This window comes from Bubalus bubalis, chromosome 18, assembly GCF_019923935.1.
Source record: "Bubalus bubalis isolate 160015118507 breed Murrah chromosome 18, NDDB_SH_1, whole genome shotgun sequence".
Classification (NCBI taxonomy): Eukaryota; Metazoa; Chordata; class Mammalia; order Artiodactyla; family Bovidae; genus Bubalus; species Bubalus bubalis.
The window spans coordinates 33,037,571-33,054,450 of record NC_059174.1 but is presented as its reverse complement, the minus strand read 5'-3'; the positions used below and the strand labels follow the sequence as shown (position 1 = coordinate 33,054,450).

General features: G+C 49.2%; 1 protein-coding gene and 2 long non-coding RNA genes across 4 annotated transcripts in view; all 3 read left to right on the top strand.

The window, feature by feature from the left end:
* Positions 1-16,880, top strand: part of LOC112580248 — a 454,297-nt gene that overhangs the window by 375,056 nt on the left and 62,361 nt on the right. The window lies entirely within an intron of this gene.
* On the top strand, positions 2,042-6,684 carry LOC123330409. The gene is made up of 3 exons (XR_006546316.2): positions 2,042-3,983; positions 6,236-6,353; positions 6,445-6,684. It is a non-coding gene; the product is annotated as an uncharacterized LOC123330409 (long non-coding RNA).
* Positions 6,826-15,460, top strand: LOC123330412. The gene is made up of 2 exons (XR_006546322.2): positions 6,826-7,156; positions 11,700-15,460. It is a non-coding gene; the product is annotated as an uncharacterized LOC123330412 (long non-coding RNA).

Sequence of the window (16,880 nt, the reverse complement as noted above, 5' to 3'; positions counted from 1 at the left end):
TTTATTTATTTTTCTTAAACTGCTGAGTCTGATAAATTAGGGCTATTAAGAGACTGTTTGTTATTCTGTCCTGAGTTACTATTTTTAGAGCTTAAAACACTCATAAATATATGGATGTCCTGACTGTAAATGGATACATTTTAGCCAGTGAAAAATTCATTTTCTCTAATACACGTTTTTAAAGTGTCCTCCTGAAGTTCTGCACAATATCTCACCATGATCTTTCACTGTTCCTCCCATTTTTATCCGATAAAAGCAGATCCATTATCTGTGTGGTTCCTTTTTCTCTGCACCATAAATAACAGCTGGGAAGGGGGGCATCTCCCACAACACAGCAGCTTCGGGTTTTAACCAGTTTTGGAATTTATTGTTCAGCCTTCTTGGGATGGGAGCCAGAGGCACCTGCATGCCCCTCAGTTATCTCATGGCCTTTCTCGTTTTGGACAAAGGACTCCAAGTACAAGCAGAGTGAATTTTGCATCTGATTTCATCCTGACTTTCTGGATGGAAAATCAGATATGAGGAAGTCTTCATATGATGGTCATACACCCACGGGGTCTTCCCGGGTGGCTCAGTGGTAACAAATTTGCTTGCCAATTCAAGAGATATAGTAGACGCGGGTTTGATCCCTGGGTCAGAAAGATCCCCTGGAGTAAGAAATGACAACTCACTATAGTATTCTGCCTGGAAAATTCTATGGACTGAGGAACCTAGCAGACACATTCCATGGGGTCACAAAAAGTCGGACAAAACTGAGCACACACATATATACCCAGGATCTTCTGAGTCAGTCTCAGTTTTTGACTATAAACCCAGTCAAATTATTTTTTAATATTTGTTTTTATTTATTTGGCTGTGCCGGGTCTTACCTGTGGCATGTGGGATCTAATTCCCTGACCAGGGATCCAACCCAGGCCCCCCGCATTGGAAATGTAGAGTCTTAGCCATTGGACTACCAGGGAAGTCCCCCCCTGCCACCACCCCAAGTGAAATGATTTGAGAGTGACCATTTTTAACGCTCAAATGTATCCTGGTTTGGATGACAAATTATATAGTCACTGTGGATGTAGGTTTAGAAATGCAGTGCTCTATATTGCTTCTCATCTTTTCCCTATTTCCCATCAGATCTTCATTCTGTGTGTTGAAATTTTCTCTCCTTTCCATCAACCACTTATCATAGTCAGGAGACTTACTATCAGAGGTAACATCTCCAGACTGGCAAAAAAGAAATGTACACGATGTTAGCTCCCACCCTGTACGAGACTGTATGCTAGAAGCTTTTCAAAAAGTCATGCTTTCATTCTAAGGACAACTCCCAAGAGCTGCTGTAATTCATCAATATCAAGAGGCATATGTTTTCATTCATTAGTATCTGGAAATTGGGCCATGCCTTATCACTGATGTCATCTTGTAATTGCCGTTGGTCATGTAGCATTGTGGTGTATTTGTCATGGTCTGTGCTTGTAGGAGCATCAAAACTGACAGAATGGGTGTCAGCAGCTTGGAAGAAAATTGTAGAAGCTTCTTTCAGATCCCAGGAATCAAATGATTGTGGAGAAAGGCAGGCAGTGCTGGCAAATAAGCACTCTTTAGCCATATTTGGGGAGCAGACATCAATAGCAGACCCGCTCTGCATCACTGAAGAGCCACATTCAACACAGCAAACATGACTATTGGTTTCTTTTAAGGATTCTTGTAAGAAATGCTGTATCACCAATAACCTTAATGATACGGGGCGGGTGAGGGTGCATGATGTTTGGAAAGTTACCTGATGATTTTTGGATGGCAGAGTAACTCTGACTATTAAGAACATCGAGGAATACTTCAACACATTTGAATTTATAGTTTATTTTTATTTAAAAATTTCCTTTCTATTCATGCCAGAGAGTGACATGGGCTTCCCAGCTGGTGCTAGTGGTAAAGAACCCGGCTGCCAATGCAGGTGACATAAGAGATGTGGGTTGGATTCCTAGGTTGAGAAGATCTCCTGGAGGAGGGCATGGCAACCCACTCCGGTACTCCCGTCTGGTGAATCCCATGGATCCCAGAGGAGCCTGGTGGGCTATAGTCCAGTGGGTCACAGAGAGTCGTACACAACTGAAGCGTCGTAGCACACACGCATGCAAGAGTGACATGAGATAAAATCTATATGGATTAAATCTCAAAGAGATTTTAAAATAATTTTAAATATAAAATGAAATTCCAAGAGATTAAAAACATTGAGTCAAAGGTTTGTGGAAGTATCCTTTTTTTGTTTGTTTGTTTGTTTTCTTAGTGGTATATAACAAAACAGGTGTCCAGTCATTGATAGTGTTTTCTGGTGAGTAGTAGTTACTCTTGAGCTCATTTCACAGGTGAGACTAGAAAGATATGTATTCCCGAAGATGACACAGTTAGCTAGTGGCTGTGTAGCTGTGGGGTTGGAATGAGTCAAAAAGTTGACTTAGATAACAGTCATGGGGTTTCTGCAAAGTGCCAGGCAATGTCTGGGAAAGTCAGAAGGAAACTCGTGTGGTCTCTACTCTCCCAGAGCTTCTGGTCCTGGGAGCAGGGGGAGTGCCTCGGAAGATGGAGAGGCAGGTAACTGTGATGCTTCCTGAAGGGTCTGATGGTAGCAAGAGATTCAGCCCTGAAGCTGGGGCTCTGAGGCAGCACCCACGAGGAATGGGCTCCCAGACTCTGGCCTGGAGAGGAAGGAGGGAGTATTAACCCATTGAGGAATATGGGGAGTAGGAGCGCTGTTTCACACAGCGGGACAGCAAGTACCAGCAAGCATCAGCGCACATAGCTGCTGAATCTGCTGCCTGCATCCTTTCCGTGAGGGGACCTTGTGGAGTTGCTGATGCTGACTGGCTGGGGCAGTGCCCTGCGGGAGACAGCAGCAGCTCTCCTGGGGAGAAAGAAGATTAACTTCCCCAGGAACTGATGCTTTGGACTCGCTCTGCCTAATTCTCACAGAAGTAGGGGGCTGGCATTAAAAACTCCAATCTCAAGGTGAGAAAAGCAAAGTTCCAAGTGCTAACCCGCTGTGCCCAAGGTCACACAGGTCATAAGTGATGGAGGTGAGATGCGGACCCCAGAGGACTGGACTCAAAGTGAGTTTGTGTTAAACTTCAAAGTAGGTCACACAGCTCCAGGACGAGAGGAGATGCAGGATCCATTTGACTCTGTCCCCGCCATGCCCTGGTGTGTTGCTGGAGGGGAGGGAAACAGAGGCCCCACGGGTGAGCGGTGACCTTCCCCAGGTCACACATGGCCAGTCAAGCTAGGAACCAAGGTGTCAAGGAGTGCCTTCTTCACTTACTCATATGTCCATGACTTTCATCAACTTGTGTTTAAGGGCCGTTCAAGCAGGACAAACCACCACTTTAAAGCAATTACTCGGTGATGATCAGGAGGGGCCGGGAGATTCTGTTTGCTTATGTGTGTGAACCTGAAATGCCTACTTTCTTAATTAAGCTTTAACTCTGCCTTTTGCCTCAAGCTTTTCATTTTTTCCCCCCTCTTTAACAAGTCTCAGCCTTTCTCCATCACTGAAGGCCTTGGGCTTTGCCTGTTTCATTTCTCTCTTCTGAGAAGCATCTTCTCCTGTCCCACTACAAGGATACCTCCCCTTTCTAGCCCCAGTTCCCAGCTGCTCTTAATTTCATGATTATCAGCCATGGGCAGTCTTTCTTGATGACTCAGAAGCAAGGGATGCAGGGAATTCTATACCTGGGCTCCTCCTTCCCACCCAGCTCCCCTCAGTGCCACTCACCCTTTCTCAAGAGCCCATCCGAGGTCTCGAGCAGCCTTCCCTGATCAGCACCAAGTCTGTTTGAGGTGTTCCAGGTCTGGCCCTCATGGCTCTGGTGACTTTGTGTTTTTGTCTTTGAATCTCCAGCAACTGGCAATGCATCTGGTATGCAGGAGATGCTTGATAGATGCTTCTTGAATGAATGAATGCGTGAAGGAATGAATGGACAATCTAGGCCAGTGTTCAGGTGAGTGTAGGTGTCTGCAATGGCTGTTGGTGGGAGGGAGTTGTTATCTGTCTTACCTTGGGAAAGACTGAAGGTGAAAGCAGGGGGCAGGTGATGATTGGATGGCATCACCGATTCAATGGACATGAATTTGAACAAACTCCGGGAGACAGTGGAGGCAGAGGAGCCTGGTGGGCTGCAGTCCATGGGGTCGCAAAGAGTTGGACATGACTCAGCAACTGAACGACAGCAAAAAAAGTGTTAGGAATCACTTATCACAGATGAAGATGTTTAGAGAAGTTTAATGGGCGTGTATTGGAATATCTACTTACCCAGTGTCCTCCGGCTGGACATAGTTTATGCCTCAGTTCCTGCCTAACCTTGATGGAGAGTCACTGAACCCTGCTTGCTGGTTTTAAGTGTTTGGTTGTGCTCTTAGCTTACCTCTCACCCCTAATCGGGAACCCCTTAGGTGTCGTGAGTGTTCCATATACCTGTGCATTCACTCTTCCGTGAGATACTTATGTAACGACTACCGTGCTCTCTGTCGAAGGCAAGATGCTGAGGCAGACAGACATGGGATCCTCGTGTCTGGGGACCTGGTAAGGTGGTGGCAGAGAAGTTAGCAGCTGGGCACAGTCAGATGGGCGAGGTGAGGATGCCCATGGGAATACAGAGCAGACGCACCTACAATGGGCTGGTGTCATCAGAAACGGCTTCCAGAGAGAAGGAGGCATGCCTGCTAGTCAACACAGGGGAGGGAGAGAGAGAACGGGGTTATCTGTAATAGCTTCCCCAAAACTTAAAGCTTAAAATAGCCCCCACTTTGTTGTGTCTCCTGGTTCTGTGAGTTGGGAGTTTGGACAGCACTCATTCAGGGGTTCCTCTGCTCCACCTGGCATCAGCTGAGGTCCTTTGACAGCCTTCAGCTGGACGCTAGCCTGGTCTAAGGGATGCAAGAAGGCTTCGCTCTCATGCCTGGGACCTCAGTGGGGATGGTTGGGAACTGGCCTCTCTGGCAGGCAGACCACTGTCTTATAGGTCACGCAGAGCTCCCTAGAGAGGGAGTGGCAGCTGCCAGTCCCTTAAGGCATAGGGGGCACAGGCCAGCAGGGCGTTTCTTCCCCTGGGCCCTGCTGGATAAGGCAGCCATGGAGCCTGCTCAGGTTCAAGGGGAGAGGACGGAGGCTGCCATTTGTGGATGGAGGCAGCCGCCTCGAACCTGCTGTCTTGGAGAGTTGGAAAGCGGGCTCCAGGCAGAGGTGGCCGAGTGTGGAGGTGAGAGCCTGACCCAGCGGGTGACTGGAAGGAGCCCGCAGAGGCTGCAGTCATGGAGCAGGCTCCAGAGCAGGCAGAGGCAACACAGAGCAGAACTTGTTGGCAGGTGTCGTGGAGACTGAGATCTACCTCAGGAAGTTACTGACAGATTCAGAGCAGGGATGTGACATGATTGGATCTGCAATTGAGAAGGACCGCCCTGAAGCTTGTGTTGGGGGAAGGTGGGGGAAGGTTGGTAGAGGGAGCTGCAAACATTGGCTTGGAGGACAGGATTGAAGGAATGCAGGTGAGAGAGATGGAAGCCTTCGAAAAGACGAAGGTGGCGGGAAGAGGGCTTCCCAGGTGGCGCTAGTAGTAAATAACCCGCCTGCCAATGCAGGAGGCATAAAAGATGTGGGTTTGATCCCTGGGTTGGGAAGATCCCCTGGAGGAGGGCATGGCAACCCACTCCAGTATTCTGGCCTGGAGAATCCTGTGGACAGGGGAGCTTGTTGGGCTACAGTCCATAGGGTTGCAAAGAGTTGGACATGACTGAAGCAACTTGCACGCATGCACGATGGGAAGAACTGAATAGAAGCAGGAATATTAGGGACATGGGTGCAGAGGAGGACTTAGCATCCCACCGGCCCCTGTCTCCAGCTGCCCAGCCTCACTCCTGCTTGTCACAGAAGACCCCATCAGGTGCCACCTGGACAACAGACATCCAGGCAGCCATGTGCACACCAGCCCTGCACACACAGTTGTACAAGCAGCCGAGATTTAATCCCAGTATTTCCAACAAGCCTCCGTCAGCTTCCTGTATGTGAAAAATGGGGATGATCATATTAAATGTGACAAACATTTAACCATCTCTGAAGCTGTGATCTTGGTAGCAGCTGGGAAGAAATGATAAAGTGGTGATAAGGATGGAAATCAAATTTCCTGTCAGAGGAATTGACAAAACATTTCCTTTTGCTAAACAAAGAGAGGTTTTGATTGACCTGATGTATTTTAAGCCTTCAGGGGCCTGTTCTGGAATTCTCAGATCTGGAATTGGGAGGCCTGAGGATTTCCTTCTCTCCATATTGCTCCCCTACTTTCTTGGAGAGATGACAAGACCCACAGAGTATTCAGGTGTGTCAGTGTGCTTGGATGTGAAAACTGCCCTGTCCCTCCCCTCCCCAGCTGAGTCACTTACCCTCTGAGCCTGTTTCCTTATTTGTAGACTAATGGTCTCCACTCATCGCAGTTGGCATGAGCATCACATGACATCCTGCAGACAGCTTGATGACCGCTGCCACACTGACCCTCACAAGCATTCTCTGTGTTCATTTAGGGCCTTCCCAGCATGAAAAAAGCTGAGCACCAAAGAATTGATGCTTTCAAGCTGTGGTGCTGGAGAAGACTCTTGAGAGTCCTTTGGATAGCAAGGAGATGAAACTAGTCAATCCTAAAGGAAATCAACCCCGAATATTCATTGAAAGGACTGATGCTAAAAGTGAAACTCCAATACTTTGGCCATCTGATGTGAAGAGCTGACTCATTGGAAAAGACCCTGATGCTGGGAAAGATTGAGGGCAGGAGGAGAAGGGGACAACAGAGGATGAGATGGTTGAATGGCATCACCAACTCGATGGACATGAATTTGAGCAAACTCTGGGAGATGGTGAAGGACGGGGAAGCCTGGCTTGCTGCAGTCCCTGGGTCACAGAGTCAGACATGACTCAGTGAATGAAAAGTGCAAAGGTGAGGGGATGGAGGCTCCTAGGGGTCAAGCAGCATATCCAACCAAGGTCACCCCCAAGAAGAGGTTTGAAGTTTGATGCTGGTGACGCAGCTGAGACTTTCTCTGTGGCTCTGCAGCACAACTCTTGGAGAGCAGATGGCATCATGTGGAAGCAAATGTGAGCTCAGTTCACTGAGCCGCCTCCTCACAGGTATTTACACAAACATGTGCATGTGTGGTAGTGAGCTCCCCACCACCAGAAGTATTCCAGCAGATGCTGGAGTCACCTGCTCAGCACCCTGGTTGAGAGAATTTGTGACTCATGCGAGGGAGCAGAGCAGGTCAGCTTGGAGAGTCTACATAACCCCGTCAGTATGTATCCTGAACAAATGCTGAATCACCCCCAAGGGGTTGTTTACAGCCAGCCTCTCGACAGTGGATCCTTTGCTTGGTGGCCTCGTGTCAGGGTGAATTGGCCCTCTGAGGGGGGTGGCTGGCCATGCCTCTAGACACACCCGGGGGCAGCTGGGTGTCCTAGAACAGCTTGGTCTGCAGCAAACAGAATCCCAGTCCCCTGCCTACAGCTGGCTTCTGCCAACTCCATGAGGCCTCTGTGATGGAGGCCAAGATGGACTTGCCACAGCTTCCCGGGGTGTATCGGGTTTCTCCACCAGCAGGGAACCCTGAGGAGACCCCATCTAGTATCGTGCTGAGGAGAGTGACTGACAAGAGCTAACTCTCCTCTGAAACAAGTGGGCTGGCCGGGCCCTGGGCTGAAAACAGTGTAATGGAGTGTGTTGGATTTCCGCTTCAGCCTTCCTCTCCCCTGTCTGTCTCACTCTGGCCCGGCACCCACTCAGTTCATGTTTGTCTCACTTTAATGGCTTGGTCGTCTCTCTTGGGGCTCAGCAAGCTTTTTCTTAAAGACCAGAATACACGGTTCCAGCTTTGCAGGCCACATGGTCTCCATCACAACTATTCAGCCCAAAGCTGCTGCCATTGTGCAGAGAGGGCTATGGAGAGCATGAAAATAAATAGACATGACTGTGTAATAAATACAGCCTTAGACAGGACATAAACACAGAAATAAATACAGCCCCAGGCAAAATGCAAATACATGGGCTTGGATAAAACTGTACTTAGCAGGAGAGGGTGCAGGCTAGATGTGACCTATGGGCCTAAGTTTCCTGACCTGTTATTTCTAGCTAGTCCTTAACAAATCAAGAGGAAAAGAAAGTCCATCCCTCATGTCAGTGCCTGGTGGTGGGGAGTTACAAATTCATTCTGCAAAGTGTGGGCCATAAAATGGCAGCATCAGCCTCACCATAACAAGGACCCGGGAGACTGTCAGAAATGCGGAATCTCGGCACCTCCCTTCTCATCCTCCTCAGCCTCCTCCCCCCAATTAGAATCTGCATTTTCACAGTTCTGTAAATGATTCACATACACATTCAAGTTTGGAAAATACTGGGTTTATGAGATAGAGGGATCTTGGGGGTAGTAATTAAAATCAGAGTTTATATAATTTGTGTGTGTGTGTGTTTGTCATCGTTATTGATGATTGTACAGTGAGCTAGGAAGTCTAAGTACTAGAAACATGTGGACTCTGCCAGTAGAGGATCAGTGGAGAGAGGGTGATTATAAAACTTCTTTGGATAACTGTTGTGATGATAGCTAATCTTTGCAGTCTTTGGCATTCTCCAAACTGATCTAACAAATGAAATTCTAGCCCCTTTGTATGGAAGGTCACAGCTCTGCTCAGCTCCAGGAGCACTCCTTATATGTGATGCCCCTGGATTTGTACAGTGCACAGCCTGAGCAACTGGCCATAGCAGCCCTGTCTGGAAGGCAGCTTTACTGCCTTGGATTTTCTGATGTATAACCTGAGGTTGGCAGTTTGTGAGAAGAGAGGGATATGGAGGTCTGTTTGGAAGAATGATTCTGTAGTTGCATAAAGGAGGAGAAGAGGCAAATGGCATTTATGTAACATTTGCCTTGTCAGAGGCATTTTTGCATTTTGATCCTCAACATCCTGTGAGGTAAACAGGTATTACTGCTGTGGCTTGCATCTTCCGCTTGAGGAAACTGAAGCTAAAGGGGGAGCTGGGACTCACACGTAGGCCCCCTTCCCCTCATCACGCCCCCACATGGGGTGTCCTCACCAAGCGCAATGCCACCCCTTTCCTCCCAGGTGTGAGCCCCCTTCACCTTGTCCTGCAGGAAGGTCAGAATGTGAATGGCCCGCAGGCGTCCCAGGTTGGGGACTTTAACTCTCCGAGACCTGGGCTGAGCCTTGGAGAGGTGGCTCTGTGGGCACAGGGATGGGGCCTGGGGAGTCGGGGGCACTGGCCTCTGGGCTCACTTATCTCACCATGGCTGCCGAGGAGCCGAGAGACCCTCAGCTGTGGGCTTGTGTTGTCCAAGCCCGTTGTGTCTCCTTGAAGGACGAAGGTGCTGTAGATGGATGGCAGGGGCACGCTGCCCTGTCCAATGGGTGGGGCCCCTCTTCCCCACCTTGACTGTGGCCATGCTGGCTGTCTCCTGTCTCCACCAGGAAAGTCCTTAAGCAGGGTTTAATGGGCCTCTCCGACCCCAAGCCTGACCCTTGCCCAGTAGGAAAGGCCAGGTATCTTGGGGATCTGAGGTGTGGTCTGTGGGGGTGGTTACCCTAGGAGACGCCTGTTATGATGCGATTGTGAGGGAGCTGCTGTTTCCCGTTTGGGAGTGACATCTGGCACCTTGACTGTTGGCCAAAGGTTTTGCTGAAGCTCCTGCTCAAGAAGAGACCATAAGAACCTGGAGTGACAACCCCATTATTCAGGGTTCCCAAAGTCCTTCATGTTCCTTCCCACGCTCACTGCTGTCTCTGTCATTAAAATATATTGTGGATTAATATTTGAGCAGCCACACGGCATGCATGTCACCAAGCCCCACACTTCTCATCCATTTCCACTCCCTGCAGCACTCTGGTCTCCCTTTGGGTTTCCTGTTACCCTCCCTTAGCCCTTCCCTATCTGATCCACACCCTCCCATCAGAGTGGACCTGAAGATCTCCACGCAGTCAGTGTCAACATCCCCCAAACACTCCCGCTCGTCCCCTCCCCACCAGCCTGAGGCTCAGATCCCATTTACACCCTGGAGCTCTCCTCCTGAGATCATCTCTGAGGCCCACTGTCTGCTTTTCCTTGGTTTGCATTCTGTTGAAATAATTCCCTGCTATGTAGGCAGCTTGTGTGGCAGGTCCCCCGAGAGGGGCCGTTGCCTGAGCTGGGGGCATCCTTCTTAAACCTCTCCTTAGGCGGAGCTTCATTTTGATCACAAGAGGCAGTGGCCTCTGTTATGGAATTTCCCCCTGAGTAACCTCAGGCAAGTCTTCTAACCTCATTGACCCTCAGTTTTTTGTCTCTAAAATGGGGGTGATAACGGTACCTACCTTTCAGGGGATTGTCGGGAGAATTGGTTAAGAGGATGGCTTTTAAATACAAAGCGTCCCAAAAGCTTTTGCGATTTTAAGCTTTAATAACATCAGAAGCATTTATGCTATCAACCTACCGAATGCATTATTTGCAAGTTCAAGTTTTTCCATTCTTGAAGTGTTTAGTTTTGTGAATTTCTACACTTTTCATTTTAATTTTCATTTCAGTCAATATTTGCTGTGTTCAGCCAGAGGGACTGGGAAGGGAAAAAAAAATAAAGGAAATTTAAAGACTTATTTTTAAAAATTCACAAAAGTGAATAAATGCAAAAGAAATTTAGGCCAACTTCCAAATGAGTTTTTGTATATTTATAACATTTCTCTCTCTGAAGTTATTAAAGCTTAAGACTGTACTAAGACAGTACGTGCGGCCAAAAGAGAAGTTCTTCTCTTATCATCTCCATCAGAGTCGTCACCGTCACCATCATCATTTGGTCCAAGCCATCATAAAGGAAATCTTTCTTTGATACTGATTACTGGAGACGAAGCACCCAGGTTTTGTTCCTGCCCCTCCTTTGGTGCTGGTTGGGGTCCCAAGGCCTCCCGTGCCACTGCCTTCCATCTGCATCCTACAGGGCTGGGTTGCCATGCTGTCATAGGCTTGTATCCCTTGCTAGGTTTTTTTCTTCTCACCCCCTTACTCACCCATCTGTTGAGCTTTAAGAAGACAAGGTGGGCTCAGACCCTGGCGGGCAGCAGGGGGTGGGGGCAGCATACTGTGGCAGTGCCACAGAAGACTGCACCCGTGTTCCATTCTGAACCTAGATGTCAGTTCATCCCATTCACCTCCTTCCTCCCAGATCTCACTCTGCCCTTGACCCTGCCCACCACCGTCTCCGTTTCAGGGGCACGTGTCCTTGGACTGAGCACTCTTGCCTCCTTCCTTATGGCCTCCACACCCCTGCTCAGCCCCCAGCCACCCTCTCCCACCTTCTTCTACCAGGCATTCTGGAACCTCCACTCCACCTGTTATGGAGCTTCCTTCAACATATTAACCTCTTCATGGGAGCCTTGACCCTCATGTTCCCCTGATGGAATATTCCTCCCATCAGAGACTTGGCAGGAACCTCTCAAGTCTCAGAATATGGTGTCCAACAGAATCCTGGGGGTGAAAGAGACAGGAGGTTTAGGGGGAATCTTCTGCTTGTAGCAGCTGAGTCTGTAGCAATCTCAGCTGCATGAGATGGATGTGACATGAATGTGTTTGCTTTTTTTTTTTTTTTAACCTGTGTTTATAACTGGTTTTATTTAAATTAATTTATTTACTTTTTGGCCGCAGGACTTGGCATGCGGTATATTATTTCCTGATCAGGAATTGAACTGCCTCCCCATCATTGGACGCACAGAGTTTTAACCACTGAACCACTAGGGAAGTCCCTGAGTTTGCTCTTAAATGCTGAATGCCAGAGGCCTCTATGGGATCCAAGAGGCAGGCTTTAACCTGGGCCCCTTCAGCCTGGAGGCACTGGAAGGGTTGACCAGGGAGAGCATGATGCATGAGTGAAGAAGAGAAGAGGCTGGAGCCCAAGAGAAGTACGAGAGAAGCTCACCTGGCAGTAATTCTGGGAAGACTTGGTTCACAGAGTCTGGAAGGGGATGGGGATTCAACGAAGTAGCATAGAGTGGCTGATGCCAGAGAGAGGCCAGGATGGGTGAGGACTGATGGAGGTGGCTCCTAGGAGATGAGCAGTGAGGCTGGAAAGAGCGCTGTCTGTCAGGGTGGGTGGTGCTGAAAGAGACCACAGGATGGTGTGAGGAGGTGGGATGGTGTCTGGAATCACACTGGCCACAGCAGGAACAGCGGCGTACCCAGAGTGAAAACAGTGGATGATGGTGGTTAGAGACGAAGGGACTTGAGAGTAACTGATGCTGAAGGAAAGGATTCAGTGTGCGGTACTTTGTGATGGTTTGAGCTCTGCCACCTTCTGAAGACCTGATGGAAGCTCTGAGATCCACCCTCAAACTTTACCCCCTACAGACAGAGTTTACATCCTGTGGTGCAGAGTTCACACACCCTGTGAAACCTACCGGGACTCCAGGAGGAGCTGCAGGGTCCTTCCCCAGGAGAGAAGGTGCTGGGAGGTGGGGAGACAGTGGCGCTGAACTGGGGACACTCAGGTCTTTCCTTGGAGCCCTTGCTTCCTTCTCTCATTCAAGGCCACGCTTCCCTCTTTCACTAGGACTGTTCCCATTTTATAGGCAGAGAGACTAAGGCACCAGGACTGGGGTTAGGGGTTATTCTGATTAACTCCCTGCAGCAGAGGCAGGAGGCAGCCCCGGACTGGGAGTCGCATGGACTAATTAGCCTCTAATTGAGTTCCCTCTCCTTCCTCTCTGGCATCACAGTGACATTAAATTACAGGATTCAAACATATAATTTCCTAAACTTAAATGTGATTTATCTTAATAGGACTTTGTACCAGGTCACTTTATCATGTACAGTGTCAGAGACCAGATCTATTATTCACAGGGACTATTAGGGAATCAGAGACAGTGGAACTTGGAGAGACCTTGAGAGGTCAGCTTGTGTTCAACTCCGTGGCCCCCAGCCCAGCTGCCCCCAACCCTGGGCAGCCCCTCGCCCCATGCTGGTGGCCTGTGGATGGATAGCTGGGTTGAAGTGTGAGCAGAAGGGGAGAGACCCAACCTTCATAAACCGGACATCCTGCCTGGGGTCCAGCTCAAAGCTTTGTTGCTGTGAATCATCGCCTCAATTTCATAGACTATGCATATAATGCCGGCCCTACATCCACGTACCTTCATTCTGTCTGGCCAGTCACTGAGCTGGGTGGTTCATTAGAGAAATGGATCAGAGTAAGAATATCTCAGAGCAAGAAAAGGGCTGGTGTATTATATCACTGATTAACTCATCAGTTCATTTGCTCAGTCATCACGTAGTTTAGAAAGGCCAGCCTTGCTGTACAGATGGAGAAACACAAACCGAGAGAGGAGAAGTGATGTGCCCGAGAGCAGAAGCAAAGCTTCGATTCAAACCCAGGCTTCTGCAGGCCAGACCATCTTGTCCTGTCTCCAGCTGCCCACCAGCTGACATGTGCTCTTGGCAGGTGGCCATGGGGGAGTAGAAGGCTGATGTTTATCTCCATGATGAATGGAATTCCACTTGGCAACTTGATCTTCAGCCTTTGTGACTTTGGGAAGACAGGGGGTGATCAAAAGAATATATTTTTCTAATGAAAGACACCTTTGGAAATACAATATACCGCTCTGTCAGCCTCCCGAGTCACGGGAGGAGAGATGGGGAAGATCTGTGGTGAGCAAGGCTGCCATTGACAAGTTGATCTAAACGTGTGCGGGCCATCCAGTCTCTGGAGCACCAGCCAGACTCTTGAAATTGTGCTGAAGAAGTTCAAACACAGAGGGGTAGGGCTCACACGCAGTTCTGAGCTGCAGGTCTGGACCCAGGCCACTGGAGCTTGAACCCTGAGTCAGCCTGACCGCTTAATAGCCCTGTGCCCGGCCAGGCAAAGATTATGATACTCACTGTCTTGGTTTCCTGTTCTGTAAAACTGGAATAGGTGGACTTAGCTCATCAGGTTGTTTTGAGGATAGTGGAGATAAAGCATGTAAGATGTGTAGTGTGGGGCTGGTTAGATACAATGTGAATCCCCTCCCTGTAATGCTGGCTTTTATTAAACACGCAGTTACCTGCTTTTCCCAAATCAAGAATAGACAGAGCTGGGCACAATCTTCTTGGGGCAGCATTTGCCTCACTGGTGATCGCAGACACGTGCTTCTGAATTAAGGGGAAGGGAAGGGGAAGCCCCTTGAGACCTGCGTCTTCTCAAGCCCCATCCTCGTGGGACCCAGGTTTCTAGCTCATAAAATGAGGAAAGGAAGCCCTTTTAGTTTTCCTGTTCCCAGTTGTGGAGTGAGGTAGGTTCCCATGTGTCAGGAGCAGCGTGGGGATCAGGGAGGTTAAAGGCAGTTTAGACCCAGACATTACAGTCTGAATATGGCTGAGATGGGTGCTTGTTTTCCATCTGTGACAGCCACATGGATAAACTGCTGTTTGGAGGGGGAGATGATGTGGGGGTACCAGTGGTGGAGGGGCACCAATGTGCAAGGGCAGCTTAATGGATTCTGGTCAGGAGGGGCTTCAGGGAGGAGGTGACATTTCAGCTGACGGTTGAAGGAGGTGGAGGTTCTGAGTTTTTAACTTAGTTTGACAAAGATGGGAAAGTACCTGGATTACTGGAAACTCAGTGAGAAGGGACGGGGTCTTATAGGTTTGAAGTGTGTGTGTGTGTGTGTGTGTGTGTGTGTAGCTTGGTTAAGGCAGCAAGACAAGATAGGGAGGAAGCCTGGTGCAAGTGGGGCTGGGAGAGAGGTGGCACTGAGGGTGTGTGGCAAGCTTGGCATTTACTGCCTCAAATCAACAAGTCATCACAGAATAGGCAGCTGATCCATCAGGGGTGGTCCCGGAGGCTGTGATGCTTAAGCAGGGAGCTGAAGGCCTGGGGATGGCTGGACAGGCGGGGAGAAGCACAATCATGAAATCCCAGGGCTTGCAGAGGATAGAGAGACAGCCCGAAGGACAGTCAACCGTGTCCCCCTCAGCCCTGAGTTGAGGGTAAGAACGGAAGCAGGTGGTCGAGATAACGCATGGATCGCAGTTGGAGTCAAATTGTTCAGCACCCTACAAGCCCTGCAGCCACCAGGATCCAAAAGACAGCTCGCCGGCAGGGAGCTGATGGGGTTTCTTTGGCTCCAAGCCCCTCCCCAGCTGACTCAGGCCCGCAGACGATGCTATTTGGTTGATTGGCCCTTGACTACACATCTGTCTACCTGGGCACGGAGGATGCCGGCCATCACTGAGGATGTTAAATGCAGATTTGTGGCTCAGTCTGTGGAATCCATTCGGCATGAAGAGAGTATGATATTACCCAATGTTTATGGATGGCTGTGTCTAAAATATCCATTCTGAAGTCCACTGAAGGATGAAATTCCTTGTTACTTTCGTAGATTCTCTTGTCTTATTTCCCCCTCTCTGCAGAGGAACATAAAGCATTAGTATTTTTAGCTCAAAGCCTGGTCATTTTTCTAATCATACCTGAGTGAGAAGGAAAAGCATTTTGTTGGGGTGGGGGGTGGTTTGATGAAAACAGTCACAGCCTGAAAAGGGTCCCCTAAAGCAACCCCTTCAGCAGCTCAGGATGTATCAGCATCTGTCGGTGATCCTGAGGCTCATCAGGACTCAGGATTGAACTCTTAAGCAGCCCAGCCTAGCGCCCCACCCAAGAAGAAAGTAGGAACCAAGCTGAAGCCTCGAGTCCTCGTCCCTGTCTCTCTCCATGGTCAGCATGTCAGTGCTCCTGGGGGTTTTATTTTAGTGTTTTTATTTATTCTTTGGCTGCACTGAGCCTTCAGTGTGGTGCAGGGGCTTTCTGTAGTTGTGGCAAGTGGAGGCTCCTCTCTAGTTGCAGCGTGTGTCTTCTCATTGCGGTGGCTCCTCTTGTTGCGGAGCACAGGCTCTAGGCAGACAGGCTTGGTGGTTGCAGCAGGCAGGCTCAGTGGTTGTGGCTCTTCGGCTCTGGAGCGCAGGCTCAGTGGTTGTGGCACAAGGGCTTAGATGCTCCACAGCATGTGGGTCTTCCTGTGTCAGGGATCGAACCTGTGTCCCCTGCCTTGACAGGTGGATTCTTACCCACTGCTCCATCAGGAAAGTCCTCGCCTGGGGATTTTATAAAACGTCTCAATACTCCATGACCCTGGACTGAAATGCTTTTCACTCCACTAACTGCCCCTCTGTCCCACATCATGTCATGGTTCCCCGCTACCCAGCAGTCCTGCCTTCTCCTTGTTTGCCAAATTAACTTTTTTGCTCGTCCCTAGTAGAACTGTCCACCCCCTGCCTTTGACCTGCCGTGCAGCACCTGCCATGCACTGTGGTGTTCGTGCCTTTACATGCCCGGTGCTGCCTTCCTTTATGTCTAAACTTTCGGATCTTCTGTGTATAGATAGTGTCAACTGGCACCAAAGATACGTGCTGAATGAATGAACCCATGAGTCAATTGATGGAGAAATATTTCTACTGACAGTCTAGAGCCTGTTTCACTATAAAGACTGCAGCTCACCCACATGGAGCATCTTCCCTTGCCCACACTACATCGCTGTGCTGTGTACTCAGACTTTCATCTACGGCATCTCACTCAGTAATGATATCATTAGTGATGACATTAGCGAACCCCACTCTGGGTGGTGGGGTTTGAACTGCATGCAGCAGGGCAGTGATACAGACACAGACCTTGTACTCTCAGAGCAACAACTCTCAGGGTTGTTGTTGTTTAGTCTCTAAGTTGAGTCTGACTTTTTTGTGGTCCCATGGACTGTAGCCCGCCAGGCTCCTCTGTCCATGAGATACTCCGGAATACCAGAGTGGATTGCCATTTCCTTCTCCAGGGGATCTTCCTGACCCAGGGATTGAACCCACGTCTCCTGC